A 15375-nucleotide genomic window follows, 5' to 3' on the forward strand; every position below is an offset into this window, starting at 1 on the left:
ATCCTAAGAACTTTCCAGATCCCACGCCAAAAGAACACTTGGAGGCGTTAAGGCGCAACTTATACTTCCTCAGCATTTGGAAGGTGTCGGCCAAATCTGTCATGTGCGAAGGTACCGTCTTACTCTTTACCACCATATCATCCACGTATACTTCTATGGTTTTCCCCATTAGATGTTCAAACATTCGGGTCATCATTCTTTGATAAGTAGCCCCAGCATTTTTTAACCCAAATGGCATGACTTTATAATGATAGTTCCCCGTTGGAGTAATGAAAGCAGTCTTTTCCTGATCCTCTAATGCCAAGGGGATTTGGTGGTAACCCTGAAAGGCGTCCAGGAAACTCATCCGAGGATGTCCGACAAGAGCATCTACCAGTTGATCAATCCGTGGCATTGGGAATGAATCTTTAGGACAGGCCTTGTTCAGATCAGTAAAGTCTACACATACTCTCCACTTGCCGTTCTTCTTCTTAACGACAACAGTATGAGCCAACCATTCAAGGTAGAAAACTTCTTTGATAGCCCCCGCCCTTTTGAGTTTAAGAACCTCTTCCTTCACAGCCTCAGAATGTTCTCGGGAAGATCGCCGAGGTGGCTGCCTCCTCGGAACAATGGCCGGATTGACGTTTAGATGATGACAAATAAAGTTCGGATCCACACCTGGAGCCTCATAGGGGTCCCATGCAAAGACATCTAGATTATCCTTCAGAAATTTCAACAACTCCATCTTCTCTTGGTGTGGCAATCGTATGCCAACTTGAAAGAACCTCTCTGGATCGTCGGTTATTACAAACTTCTCTAACTCCTCGCAAACAGCCTCATCTTCTGTCATCGCTCCAGGTGCCTCCGGAGCTGTTAATTGCTATGACTCCTGGATGGGCAAGGTTGATAACTCGACTTCTGACTGACGAAGTACTGCAGCGGAGATGCATTGCCTGGCCACTACCTGACTGCCGAGGATTTCCTCAACATGTTCCCCCGAGGGGAATTTAACCTTAACGTGCAAGGTAGAGGAGACGGCTCCCAGGGCGTGCAGCCATGGCCTGGCGAGGATGGCTGTATATGGAGAGTACGCGTCAACCACAATGAAATCTACTTCAACCGTTTCTGTGCCGGATTGAACGGGTAAACGGATCTGTCCTTTTGGCACAACGGCTCTCCCTTCAAAGCTAATAAGAGGTGAGTCATAAGGAGTTAAATCTTCCAACTCCAACCTTAACCCCTTAAATAGATCAGGGTACATGATATCCGCACCGCTGCCCTGATCTATCATTACCCTCTTCACGTCATAATTACCTATTCTGAGGGTAACCACAAGAGCATCGTCATGGGGCTGGATAGTCCCTACTTTATCCTCCTCGGAGAAACCCAAGACAGGTAAAGTGCTCTTTAATCTCTTCGGCCTGCTACCCACATCCTCGGCCTGCGAATGGGAAACCGCCATAACCCTAGTAGGACCTGAGCCTGTCCTACCAGGTGCAGCGAAGATAACATTAATCGTCCCCAATGCTGGCCGAGATGAACTATTCCTCTGGTTGTTTGAACCAACTTGACTGACTTGCCCAGTGGGCTGACACAAGTGCTGCTTTAACTTTCCCTCACTGACGAGCTGCTCTAGATGGTTCCACAGGGTTCGACAGTTCTCAGTAGTGTGGCCCACATCCTGATGGTACTGACAGAAAAGGTTTTGATTTCTTCTCGCAGGGTCACCTGCCATTTTGCCGGGCCATCTGAAGAAGGGCTCTTTACGAACTTTTTCTAATAACTGATGCACTGGTTCTCGGAACACAGTATTTACAGCCTGGGGTGCTGCCGAGCCGGATTGTCCGAAGTAATCCCTCCTCGGCTTGTTGTTGTGATATCTGTCCGACCTGAAATCCCTTCTCTCCTGCGGGATAACCTTCTCCTTTCCTTTTCCCTGTTGCTGGTCTTCCTCTACCCTTTTATATTCATCAATACGATCCATAAGACGACGTACGCTGCGGACGGGCTTTTTCGTCAAAGACTTTCTTAGGTCGTGATCAGTAGGGAGGCCTACCTTAAAGGTATTTAGCGCCACCTCATCAAAGTCGCCGTCTATTTCATTAAACATCTCCCAATATCTGTCGGAGTATGCTTTCAGTGTCTCCCCTTCCTTCATGACCATGGATAGCAATGAGTCCAGTGGCCGAGGGACTCTGCTACAAGTAATGAACCGAGAAGCAAACGCCCTAGTTAGTTCCCCAAACGAGCCTACAGACCCCGACTTGAGACCGTTGAACCATCTCATAGCCACAGGTCCCAAGCTGGAGGGGAAGACTTTACACATCAAAGTCTCGTTATGAGAGTGCACTGCCATCCTTTGGTTGAAGTGACTCACGTGCTCCACCGGATCAGTCCGGCCATTATAGATGGTAAACGTGGGCTGGGTGAACCTCCTGGGGAGCCTCCCCCTCTCAATCCTACGTGAAAACGGAGATTTAGAGAGTTGGTGCAACGCCCTACTCATGGTATCGTTGCCTAAACCCCTAGGACGAAACTTCTTACGTCTGCGGATTGGCTGGTCGTTCTCCTCACCAGAGGATGTTGCACTGGTGGGGGAATATGACCTTGAATCGTAGCCATGTCCCCCATCCTTCTCTGAGGAAGAACTAGATGAGGACGGGGAAACCTTACGTTTAGCACGGCGTAACTTCCTCTTCAAACGATTGATTTCCTTCTGCATGGATTTAGAGCCCTCATCGTGGGTAGTGCTACCCCCTCCATGAGTATGGCTAGCCCCTGGATATTCTGTATGGACGCTTCCCTCACGATCCCTACGTTGTTCAAGACGTTCGAAATGATCTTCAGGTTGTGACCCTTGTGACTCTGCATGATGAGAGCCTAAGCCTGCCATAATATCCCTACTACTTCTAGACTAGATTTCCCACAGACGGCGCCAATTGTAAGTGCACAATTGCACCTGGACCCAAGAATAGTTATGGGCTCAGGCCCAATGAGCCTTAAACAATAAGAATTTGTAGAGTGTGGGCTTGAAACCCAGGTTAGAAGTGTATGAGGATGAAATGACAAACTAAAGATTCCAAGTACTTAGAGACAAAAAGGAGTAATGTAAATAGGCCTCCTCGGACGTAAGCCGAAAGCTGTTCTTATATTATATCTCTCTCTCTTTTTCCTTGTTCTTTTTAGGTTACAAAAAGTTCCGTTCTGTTTTCGTTCCAGGTCCCTCCTTAAATACTCCTCTTTTTAATACTTTATCCACGTGTTGCCCCCCAATTCCTCCCTTAGCCTAGATATTTCTTTTCTTAGTGCCTTTGAACAGTAACTAGAAGTTTCCCTTCCACTGTTTAAGTGTCACTTCCTCATTAATGCGGCCAGGGTGGTAGGTGCAGGGTCTTTAATGTGGAGGTAGCAGCCTTTACCTTTGATATTCTTCCAACATCGGCGCTTCTAGGACATTCAAGGGTTCTCTCCCTTTAACCGTTGGTCTTGACCGTATCATTCCCTAATCTTTACCATGAAGTCTCAGGTTCTTTGATATCAGTCCGAGGGGAAAATCATCCTCGGCTGGATCCTAGGATCCTCGGCGTATAGGCCGACCCATAGCACCAACAATCTCTAACCCCAGGGTCAGGTCGGCCTTCTTTAACAAGGCCCAAAAGGCCCACATTCCCACCAGGATCCTTTTGCCCCACACAAGTATTTTGGTAATTTTTTAAGTTTTAGGAGTATTTTGGTAATTTTAATGTTTTAGGGTATTTTGGTTATTTTCTAAGTTTTGGGGGTATTTCAGTCATTTTCTAGAAATTTAGAATTTATGTTGTTTATTTAAATTTTAGATGGGTTTTAGTGGGTATTAGTGAGTTTATCCATTAAGACCCATATAATTAAATAATCTAATGGGTCTTTACCCATTTAACCCAAATATAAATTGAAAATTTCATTCCCTCATTTTCCTTATTTCTTTCTAAATGCATGAGGTTTTAAACTATCCAAGGAATCAAACACAACCATCAAACCCTTAGTTCCAAAATTTTGGAATTGATTATGGACAATGGCAGAATTAAGTATCGTACAAAAGTCAAATTTTCATTCATTAAATTTTTCAATTTTGTATTACAAGTTTCTATCAAGCTTTATACAATCTTATTTGGAAAAAATCATTATGTTAAGAAGTTATTATAAGAAATACAAAAGAGATTTAATCAATGATTCAACAATCTTCTTATGATGTTAGTTTACTAATCTATCAACAAGTATGATATTAATCCTTATGCTTCCATTTAAAGTTCATTTCATATTTTGCTTGTTATTGAATTTTAATGTTATGACCCCCACCCACAAAAGAAATGAACTAACCTGTAGAGGGGAACTGTGGTATTATTGGACCCAGCTATATGGTCCTTAAAGGTGGGGGGACTCAAAAATGTCTTTGAGCTTTTCATCACCCCTGAAGCCAGTAGCCACTATGACCAAATCAGTCTTCAGAAGTTGATCCTCACCATTAACCATAAAAACTTCTTTGCAGAAGCTGAAGCTTGTACCTTTTTTCAAAACGATGCTTCCCTCTTCAACTTTGTCATAGAATTTTTTTTAGCATTATCCAGTTTAAACAAGATCTGAATTGTTGAAGGAAACTATGCTTTGGTACCATTCCTAACTTTGCCAACCGAAGCTTCTTTTTTATATAACTTTCAATAAATTTGGAGAATGTCCATCTCTATTATATGATAAAAGGTTTTTGAGCTTCAACTCTTAGGAGAGAATTGTTGCCAGGAGACTCAACATAAAAACAAAAAAAACAACAAAAAACTTCACCAGGCTTATGAATTGATAGCTCCGCAAATCGATTAAGGTATAACAAAGGTAAAGGTACACCCCATGGAAAGAAATCAGGAACAATCCAATGTTCGGTCTTGTATAGTACAGTGCATAGATGGTCAATGAGTGTAAACCAATGAAAACAATATGTATAAATCTGAGTAATGGAGCAGAGAATTAAAAATACTTTTCATGCGTATGCCTCAATGAAAACAATATGTATAAAACTTCATTCTAGTGATACTGGAGATAAAGACAACTGATGTGTTTTTTCTTGTTTCCTTGCAGGTACATATTATATATTTTTCAGTTAATACTTAATCATAGTATTTGTCTTAATCTGATTTCACAGAAAATAAATGCAGGATTGGTGCTTCCCTATGTTGTTTGTGGAGAGTGAACGCATCTCGGTCCAGAGAATATTGTAAATTCAAGATAGGAGTTGCCAAAATCTGGTTTATAAGTTTCTAAAAAACCAATTGCATTGGTAGTTTATGGTCAAAATGTCCATCTCTACATGTTTTTTTTTTTTTTTTGTGGGACTAAGCAAAACCAAAAGCTACAAAGGAAAGCAAAAAGAAAAGAAAACAAAAAAAATATAACTAACTACAAAAGAGGAGAGAACAAAGAAAAGAATGGAGAGAATCACTAATTGTGAGTCCCCAAGCTCTAGACCAGTCAAAACAAGATCCACTAAAGGAAGCAAGCAATTGATCTCTAAAACAATCTGCGTCCTCAAAAGTTTGCCAATTACGTTCCTTCTAGATAGACCATAATAAGCACAATGGAACTAGATTCTAAATGTCAAATGAGTGTTTTCCGAATTAATTCCAACATCTAAAAAGTAGATCCGGCGTTGTTTGTGGTAAGACCCAAAAAATGCTACAACATCAGACTTACAATTTCATGATACCGGATTGGTATCACTTTTAGTATGGACAATTCAACAGGAGGACTAAAATTATGGTTCTGAGATATTAATCCTCATAATTTTCCAAGGGATCCGATTAACTAGTGCTGAAGTGCATTGGTCCTTTGTGACATGGAGATGATTCATATGACTCACATGCATGAGCCAAAATCTCTATTCCCTTTATTGTTGGGTCTCAAACTTTTCACATACTATTCTTGAACATACATTTAAGTACTTTTAATGGGGTGGAGATGGAGATGGTTCATATGTTCCTCAGTACTACAAAAAGCACAAGGCATAGAAATTTTGAAGTTGCAGGATATGATTGAAGGCTTGTATCTTGTATGTAACACTTCACTGCCAGGACATTCCAGTGCATTCCCACTTCCTTAGAGGCTAATCTATAGGATTTAACTATAACAATCATTGCCATAGACTAGAAGATAAAGCCAATTATCACTTAAGAAACCAGTAATACTCCAATCATTGTGTGTAACTTTATAAAGTAGTGGAATAAAGAAATATTAATGAATCAACTTTGATTAGAACATTTGCAAATGTCCTAAGTAACCCATCACTATGTAGAGACTTTCCTCTCAAACTTTGCAAATAATTTTAAACCCAAAGACCATACCGTGTAATGCATACAACAATATATCGATTTGAAAAGCAAAGCACTGACCAACCAACACTATGAAGGGTAAAGCAGTAAACGTATGTACAACATTCACAGTTACCAACATCAAGTACAAAATATTCAGAGGAACATATAAAACTTTGAAATACACTTATCAAAAAGAAAGAGAAGTCAGTTAGATTTAAACAATGAAACAAAGACATTACATAAATCAGGAGAAAGGTCCAATGATAGTCAAAAAACCAGTAAATGAAACATGTTGCAAGGGAATTCCAAAGATAAGAAAAGATTAATGGAATGCAATGCACAAATCATTATTATAGGGCATTTTGCATATTATTCAATCAAAATAACGCCGCTTAGCTGTAGATAACTTGGGCTCTGTCAACCCCAAGCAACCAGCACTTGTACCAGAAACAGGCACACTGGCTAAAGTGCCCATACAACCAACCAGTTAGTCACATGCTCCAACAATTGAAAAGATGCACTAATTCTAATATCTGCTACACTACTAAGCTTGCATAATACTGCCCTTATCAACATAAACGTGTGCCTAAGTAATTACAACAGGTATTGTATTAGTTCATAGTTAATAAAAGCAAGTTGTTATTACATAGTCACAACTTAATACAGCCCCAGAGCAGCTCTTAGGCTCAGGCAGCACCACATCAAAGCACACAGCAACACAGCAGTAGCTCAAGGATTTAGACTGCAGAAATATGAGACAGAATATGAGAATCCTAACAAGCATTAAGTTTTGATATAAATCAAGAATAAAATTCACCGACATTACATCAGTACTTTTCTGCCTACATCAAAACAAAATGATACAAAGGAAACGAAATGATAATGGTCTCAAATTTACAACACTTTACATAAGAATCCTATGATTTTTTTTTTTGGTGATAGGTATAGCAAAATCCTATGATTATCGATCACTAATGATTTCACTTCTTATCCAGATAGCTCAGTTGCTCCATCAAGTAACACAAGGCTTTCGATGTAAGTATTAGCTATAAGTTCAACATTTTGGATACCAAGATCCTTCTCATGTAAATTTTCAGGGTCAAGTGAAACAATCATGTAGTAGTCAGTGTGTAGCCACCACATTTTGTAATCCTTACGACTCGGGCCAGTGTCCCTCTCAACTTCCTTTCTAACTAGCAGTTCACCATGACTGTTGCAACCGAAGAACTGTAAATCGAAAACTTCTTCAAACCGGACAAAAAAGAGTTTACTCCATGATTTATGGACACCATACTCCCTCATCACCCAAATGAAGCATGACTGGCAATCCGACATCATTAAGTATTCATTGTAGTTGTAGTTGTCGTTGTCATTGATGTTGTCGTCAATCAAGTGGCAACCAAATGTAATGAAGGCCAGTTTCCCCTTGAACTCCATTAGACTATTTGGTTCCGGCACTACTAGACCTTGTGGTAGTAGTTGTCGTCCGTAAGGGAGTGCTATCTCTCCAAATTTATCATTATTGACATTAAATGACAAAATCATGTAATGATATGTGATTGCTTCACCATTACTAACAGCTCCCAACCAATGCAAAGCTCCACTAACAAATGTGGTAGGCCAATCTTTGATACAGGAGACCCTAACGTCTTTTCTAAATGAGATTCCAACCCTTCTCCAAGAGTTGGAGTTTAATGTGTAAACCTCAGCCTCATCCTCCTTCTCAATCTCAATCTCAACTTCACGATCAAGAAGAAGATCAAGCTAGGTGGGATGACGCATATAAGAGATCTTTACAACCTTGTAATCATTTGTCTCGGACTGATAAGCAAATTCAGTAGAAACCCAAATAAATCTTGTTAAGGAAAAATCAGGCAACCTCTTAAATTTTCTGATGCTGGGGTTCCACAGATCTATAGCATGGGCAATAGTGGAACTGCATCCATATTGAGCGACACAAACTAAGCCATTTCAGGAACTGACTATTTGAAAAGAAGATAAATGAAAAGCAGAGGGAACTGGATTCTTGGAAATCTCATTAAACGTGGTGCTGTCATGAGCAACCATGTAGCAGATTGGGGTGTTGCTTTTAGAAAGCCGAGAAGAAACAGTAGTAGGCATGTATACATCATCATCTCCAAAGTCTCTCAGGTCGTAAGAAGGATAAGAAACATCAGGAGGCATGTGTATGAGATAAGCGTGATCATGAAGATGATGATGATGATGATGAAGATGGGTGGAGATAAAATTAGGAGTGGTGAGTGAGGAGTACTAGGTTTTGGACAAGCACCTGAATCTTATCACTGATTTGACAGGTAGGTTTGCGAAGATATTGAGTACGAGGTGGTCTGGGAGATAGTCCTTCCTTTGTTGGAGGATTGTACAAGGTTTTCTTGTTTGAGACATTGTGACTTTGTTTGGCGGAGGAGAAGGGTAAAGATGTTGTGTTTTATTTATATTTATATTACTATTCAGGGCTTTCTTTGTTTGGACCAATTTTTTTTTTGTTTTTTTTTGTTTTTTCAGAATAGCCCCATACATCAAACTTATCACGTTTTAAAATAATAGGGTCAATTTAGTACATTAATATTACTCAAGTAACTCAACCCCCTAATTCAAGTTCTCATCTACCCACTCCACACCCTCCATTCAGATTTCCAATTTTTCTTTTCCACCTCTTCTTATGTGCCTTCCCCTTGCATGCTTATTTCTCTCTCAATTGCAAAACTGCACACTTCAAACTTCTCCCTCCAAAAGTTAACTGATGGTTGTAGTGTGGAACCTATTATGAGATTCAAGTTTGCAAAAGCCAAACCTTAGAATTATGGATTACCCCATCTAAAAGGTATGATGTTTTTATTGTGATTTTTTTTGGTGGTAAACTACTGGTATTTTATGAATGCTGATTTTGTGTGCCATTTGTTTGTTTGTTTTTATTTTTTATTGAGTTTATAATATAGGGTTTTGCTTTGATGGAATTTTTTTCTTGGATTTTCACATTGACCTTCGGTTCAGCAATCAACATGTAAATCTTGAATTTTTTTTTTCCTTTCAAGTTTTACTTATTTTCTTACAAATCTGAGATTCATGGAGAAAATGAGAGCTTTGTAGTTCTAAGACTGAGATTCAAATTATTAATATTTACCCAGAAAAATTAGGAGAGCCTCTGAACACGAGCGTGAGCGCATGTTCAGAGACTAGTATATATGTGTGTGTGTGTGTGTGTGTGTGTGTGTGTGTGTATATATATATAAGTTGGAAGAGATGAGTAAAAGGAAATTATGGGTTTTAATGCGTTTTGCCTCTTGGGCCTTGGCTTGTTAATATGTTTAAGCATTGGTTATGGGTCTTATGGTAGTCCACTTGTTTTGTTCTCCCAAAACAACTTCATGGATTATCTCCCAAGAAGAAGAAGAAAAAAAAAAAAAAAAAAAAAAACCTCTTAGCTGTGCTTTAGCTTAGGCTCTTATTCTCCTTAAAAAGAAGAAGAAGAAGAAGAACTAAAGAGGGTTAGTGAACTGTGTCATATAACAAGATTTCATTGGGTATAAATTGTCACAAAACTTAGAGCAATTGCATTAGTCATGGTAAAATACACAAAGTGATGAAATTTATACAATATGGTACAAAAAACATAGTATCAGTCTTTGTAAATATAGAAGGTTGCTATAATAATCGTGTATATTTACACAATTAGAGCATTCACATCAATTCGTGTAAATTTTCCGTCTATTTTAACATAATAACTACTAGTTTGTATTGTTGCTTGCTTGTAAAATGTTGGTGAACTTTATTTTTTTCTTTTTTCCTCATATATGTCAAGTTGTGTACTTCACAGCAGGTAAAAAACCCAAAGAGTAAAACCTCTTCTTTCTAATCTAATGGGACAAAACTGATAGACCACCCAGTTCCCTAAAAAAAAAAAAAAGAGCCATATTTTTTCATCACGTATGTCCTTTAATTAGTTTTAGTAATATAGACATGATTTGATTGTGATCTAATTTTAACGTATTGTGGCATTTAATTTCTCTCTCTTGAAACAGAATCTTTTGCTTCTCTCATTTTGTAATTACTTGATGGAAGAAGCACTACAATGGTAAAACTTGCAATTTCATCCTTTAGTATTATCAAAGATGATATTAAGTATTTAACATCCACTCTGCTTGCCACATGTGTGATGTGTCCTCTGTCATGGATGCTTGTCTGATATGTGCATTTTGAATGAAGGCATGCATAGAGAACAGTAGCACCAAACCTATTTGTTAATTAAAAAATTTAAAGTATTCAAATTGTTCCCTACTTCGATCCTATTCGGTCTATTTAGTCCATTTTATTCTATTTTGGTCTATTTTAGTCAAATCCTGTCAAATTAGGTCCACTTTGGTCTATTTTGTTTTACTTCAGTCCAATATGGTCTCATTCCATCCATTTTGGTCCATTTCAGCCATGTCTGTCTCATTCAATCCATTTCGGTTTATTTCGGTCCATTTTGGACTAATTGAGCATTAAATTGATTTTTTTTTTTTGAGATGCTAAATTGATTCTTTTTGTACGTAGCATTTTTAGTTTTTGGCTCGAAAATTCTTTTTTTTTCTTCTTTTTTTTTTTTGAGTTGAAAAGAGAAAAGTATGAAATTTTATTCTATTAAACTCTTTAATTTTTAGCTAAAAATATTTAAAAAAAAAAGAGACATTAGAAATTACAATATAGACCCTAAAAAAATCAATAAATTGATAAATATTCAAAAAGATTAACTTAAAATTCTTTTTTTTTTGTTCAAGACAAAAATTACCTTACAATTCAAGTTAATTGTAATCAAGCCCTTCTTGCTAAGCTTGATTGGCAGGTATTGCAAGCCAAAAATACTTGAAAAACAATAATTTCCTCTCTTCTCCGTTAATGCAAAACTCTTCATATATTTGGAAAAGTATTTGCAAAATCAAACCTCTCTTAAAGCAAGGAACTTGTTATTTAATTGGTACAGGAGCTACTGTAAAAGTCTGGGAGAATCCCTAGTCCTGGATACCTTTCATATATACTCTTCTTGCCACACAAATGCAGCCACAAGTTTCTTCTTAGGTAACTTGGGTAAGTGAAAAAATTGATCCAGCTAGTGGTCTATGGGACTATGCCAAACTTCACCAAATTATCACCCCTCAAACTATGCAGATCACTTGATATGGTTTCCAAATTCTAGTGGGAAGTTTTCTACAAAGTCTGCATACTTGACTGATTACAAAGCAAGGTTTTTTTTTATCAACTGGCCCTCTCTCTTCATCACATTGGAAAGCTCTTTGGAAGTTGAAAATCCCTGAAAGGCTTAAATACCTTCTTTGGAAAATTTCATGGGAAATTCTTCCCACAAAATCTACTTTAAATGCAAGATTTGTGCTTCAGATACTGAGATACATCCTTTCCTAGATGTTGTAATCCTATGGAAACTCATGAGCATATCTTCTTTCTTTGTCCTTATGCAGTGATTCTTTGGCGTAGCTCACAATGGCCTCTTAGTTTTGCAGAGACAAGCTCCCAACCAATGTCAAATTGGATTAAAATGATTTTACATCCAGCCAAATTCTTGGGAATTGAAAAATCCAATGAATCCTCCTTTACACTCTTTGCTTCCATCTTATGTGACAATATATGGAGATCCAGGAACTCATTGCTGCACAATGGTGTTGATATTCAACCAATGGAACTAGCACAACATATAAATAAAAGTTTTCTATCTCATCAAACAGCATGGGACTACTTGCAACAGAAGTATTCAAATGGTATTTCATGGTGTCCTCCCCCATGGGCTGGTATAAATTTAATTTTGATGCTACCATTAGAGATAATGGCTCCTTCTTGGCTGTTGTTGCAGAAATTGGGAAGGTGGAGTTTCATATTGCTTGGACAGGTTGTGAAACACCAATAAGTATTCTATGGGCAAAATGTAAAGCGGTCACGCTAGTTGTATCTGAAGCATCTAGACTTAACTTCAACTATATATTGTTTGAAGGGGATTCCCAGCTCACAGTGAAGGCAATCAATCAAAAAATCCATCCGGATTGGGAGATTGTAATTTGTAAATATAGTTCATGATATTAGAACTATGCTCAACTCTTTTGTCACTTGGTCTTTTTCCTTCTCCCCAAGACAATTTAATTCTCTTGCTCATAATCTAGCTTATGGGCATCATCTTGTAATGCCTGGGTCTATTCCCATCTCCTCCATAGCCTCTTGGGTTTTTGTTGAAGAGTGAGATGTGCTAGTCCCTTTTGGTTCTTGTCCTTGTATTTATCATTTTTTCTTCTTCTAATGAAATAATTTATTCAGCAAAACAAAAAAAGTGATAGAATTTGTAAATAAGACTTCCTAAAAATTAGAGATTTTCTGAATTTGTTAAGTTATTAGTTCGTTAAAATAATTCAGTTGTATTGAACTAATATCAGCTGTATTTTTTAATCAAATGCATTGTAGTCACCTTGAATTTGTCTAAATTTCTCTACTAGATAAAAGTCCAGTTCATAATAGATTTCAAATGAAGAATTTGACTTAACGAATCTATCGCAGAAGTATTTTACTTTTGGTTGCATCGTCACTTCCTAGTTTCAATTCATTAGAAATTCTCTTTTTTCTTTTTAAAGCAAAAATTTCCTGCAATTTGTACGGCGTGCATTGACATTTTTTTAAGAAGAGTTCCCAAATTCTGCTGCATTCAATAAGCTTGTTTAAACACATTGTAACTACTGTATATGACTACTATTTTTGCCATTTTTGCAACAGTTGAAAAGATCCAAGTTGAAGATGATTAAGCCAATCATGCAGCAAAACAGAAGATGATGATACAGCTGAAGCAAGGAAAGTTAAATTAGCCAATAATGTGTAGAAATAATTCATTTTCGAAAAAAAAATTACAAAACTAGCAACTCTAAAATTCTCAAGAGTCAATAGAGTTCACTGTCACTAACATCAAGAACAAAATATTCAGAGGAACAGATAAAACTTTGAAATACACTTACAAAAAGAAAGAGAGTTCAGTCAGATTTAAACAATGAAGTAAAGACATTACATAAATTAAAAAGAAAGGTCCAAAGATAGTAAAAAAGAGCAGTAAATGAAACATGTTGCAAAGGAATTCCAAAGAGAAGAAAAACTTGATGGAATGCAATGCACAAAGCATTAAAGTGCATTGCGCATATTATTCAATCAAAATAACACCGCTCAGCTGTTGATGACTCGTGCTCTCTCAACCCAGGGCAACCAGCACTGGTACCTGAAACAGGCACACTGGCTTAAGTGCCCGTACCACCAGCAACACTTCTAACAACCTACAAATTAGTCACATGCTCTAATATTAATATCTTCTACACTACTAAGCTAGCATAATCCTGCCCTTATCAGCATACACATGTGCCTAAGTAATTACAACCGGCTTGAATTAGTTCATACAAGCAAGCTTTTATTACACAGTCACTACTTAACACAGCACCAGAGCATCTTTTAGGATCAGGCAGCATCAGATCAAAGCACACAGCAGCACAGCAGTAGCTCTAGGATTCAGACAACACCCAATCACAGCACACATATGAGACATAATATGAGATTCCTTAAAAGCATTAAGGTTTGATACAAATCAAGAATAAAATTCAACTACATTACATCAATACTTTTCTGCCTACCTCAAATCAAAATGACACCATAGGAAACAACATGATAATGGTCTCATTTGTATCACACTTAATAACAACTTCCTATGATTATCGCTAATGATTTCACTTCTTATCCAGATAGCTCAGCTGCTCCATCAAGAAACACAAGACTTTCCATGAAAGTAGTAGCTAAATGTGAAACATTTCGGATACCAAGATCCTTCTCATGTAAAGTTTCAGGGTCAAGTGAAACAATCACCAACTCAATCCACTTCTGATCGGCATTGGATTTGACCACAACTTCCTTTCTAACTAGCAGTTCACCACAACCGTTGCAACCATAGAAATGTACATAGCAAGCATTTTCAAAATGGACAAAAAAAAGTCTACTCCATGATTCATGTACACCATATTCCCCCATCACCCAAATGAAGCATGACTTATGAGTATGCGACTTCATAAAATCAATGTATTCTTCGACATTGATGCAGTTGGATGTGATGTAATCAAATGTAATGAAGGCCAGTTTCCCCTTGAACACCATTAGATCATGTGGTACTGCCACTAGACCTTGTGGTATCAGTTGTTGTCCATCAGGGAGTGCTATCTCTCCAAATTTATCATTATTGACATCAAATGACAAAATCATGTCACGATTTGCGAGTTGCACTCCACCTTTAACTTCTCCCAACCAATGCAAAGCCCCATTAACAAACGTGGCAGGCCAGCAATTGCCACTGTTGAACGCAACATTGTTTCCCAATGACATTTCAACCCTTCTCCAAGAGTTAGAGCTTAATGTGTAAACCTCAACCCCATGGTGGTTTGATGCACGCATTTGAGTGATCTTTACAACCTTGTAGTCATTGGTCTCGGACTGATAAGCAAATCCAGTAGAAACCCAATGATATTGGGTTTAGGATCAGGCAACCTCTTATATTTTCTAATGCTGGGGTTCCACAAATATATAGCATCAGCAATAGGGGAACTGTGTCCATATTGAGCGAGACACACTAGGCCATTGCAGGAACCGACTATTTGCAGAGAAAATAAATGAAAAGCAGAGGGAGTTGAGTACTCGGAAATACTATTAAACGTGCTGCTGTCGCGAGCAACCGTGAAGACTGGACCGTTGGAAGGAGAAGAAGCCGTACGAGTAGGCAAGTGTATGAGATGAGCGTGATAATGATCTAAGTTGTTGTTGTTAAGATTAAGACTAAGGTAGGTGGAGATGAAATGAGGAATGGTGATTGAGGAGTCCCAAGTTTTTGAAACGCACCTGAATCTTATGACTGATTTGACAGGTAGGTTTGCCAAGATGTTAAGTATGATGTCTTTGACCGGTAGGTTTGCTAAGAGAGCCGATTTTGCTATTACACTTATATATCCTTCCATTTACTTTTCTTCCCTCCAAAACCTTT

The 15375-nt window shown here is 38.0% G+C and overlaps 2 pseudogenes; both read right to left on the reverse strand.

The window, feature by feature from the left end:
- Positions 1-7304: 7304 nt before the first annotated feature.
- Positions 7305-8723, reverse strand: LOC142636037 (F-box/kelch-repeat protein At3g06240-like; annotated as a pseudogene).
- A 5361-nt stretch (positions 8724-14084) lies between these two features.
- On the reverse strand, positions 14085-15349 carry LOC142634910 (F-box/kelch-repeat protein At3g06240-like; annotated as a pseudogene).
- Between the last annotated feature and the right edge of the window lie 26 nt (positions 15350-15375).

The sequence above is a fragment of the Castanea sativa genome, chromosome 5, assembly GCF_040712315.1.
Source record: "Castanea sativa cultivar Marrone di Chiusa Pesio chromosome 5, ASM4071231v1".
In the NCBI taxonomy this organism is placed as follows: domain Eukaryota; kingdom Viridiplantae; phylum Streptophyta; class Magnoliopsida; order Fagales; family Fagaceae; genus Castanea; species Castanea sativa.